The sequence below is a fragment of the Euphorbia lathyris genome, chromosome 8, assembly GCF_963576675.1.
Source record: "Euphorbia lathyris chromosome 8, ddEupLath1.1, whole genome shotgun sequence".
In the NCBI taxonomy this organism is placed as follows: Eukaryota; Viridiplantae; Streptophyta; class Magnoliopsida; order Malpighiales; family Euphorbiaceae; genus Euphorbia; species Euphorbia lathyris.
Window position 1 is genome coordinate 68992035 of NC_088917.1, and position 759 is coordinate 68992793.

At 46.9% G+C, this 759-nt stretch overlaps 1 non-coding gene across 1 annotated transcript; it reads right to left on the reverse strand.

Moving 5' to 3' along the window:
* Positions 1 to 255: 255 nt before the first annotated feature.
* On the reverse strand, positions 256 to 362 carry LOC136204430 (small nucleolar RNA R71). Its single transcript, XR_010675271.1, has one exon. It is a non-coding gene; the product is annotated as a small nucleolar RNA R71 (small nucleolar RNA).
* Positions 363 to 759: the final 397 nt, after the last annotated feature.

The window sequence follows — 759 nt, forward strand, 5'->3', positions numbered from 1 at the left end:
AGGGCAAAGCGGCCTATAAGCACCCCTGGCATCCTCGATCCGACAATAACAGCAATGTCATTTGAAATCAGACCAACAATGATTCAGATGATCCAGAACTCGGGACAGTTCGGTGGGGATTACTACGAAGATCCTAACTCACATCTTGACAAATTCATGGAATACTGCAACACTTTCAAGTCAGGGTCTCTCACTGACTGGGACACTACAGTATCAGCGTTTCTAGCAAAGTACTTCCCTCCGTCAAAGACTGGACAATTCAGAAGCGACATCACCTCGTTTAGGCAGTCCGACGGTGAGAACTTGCATCTGGCCTGGGAGAGGTTCCAGAAATTGTTAAGACGGTGCCCCCACCATGGTTACCAGCGGTACCAGCTTGTTGACATGTTCTACTCAGGAATATCTCCTGTCAGCCATGCCTTTCTGGATGCAGCAGCGGGAGGAAATCTATTCAACAAGACTGTAGTTCAAGCATACAATCTGATGAAAGAATTAGCTGAACGAAGCGCATGTTGGCAAGTTGAGAAGCCGGCTCCAAGAAGAGGCACAACAGCCAAAGAGTTCCCTGGAATATTTTCAGAATCAAATCATCAGATAGCAGCGCTTACAGAAAAAGTAGATCTACTGGGAACTCACCTGAAATCATCGGAACCAGTAGCAAGCTGTGAGGTTTGCAGCGGAGGGCACAAGGACGTGGAGTGCCCGATTGTACTTGAACAGATCCATTATCTAAAACAGTATGGGTCAAATAGCATGCAT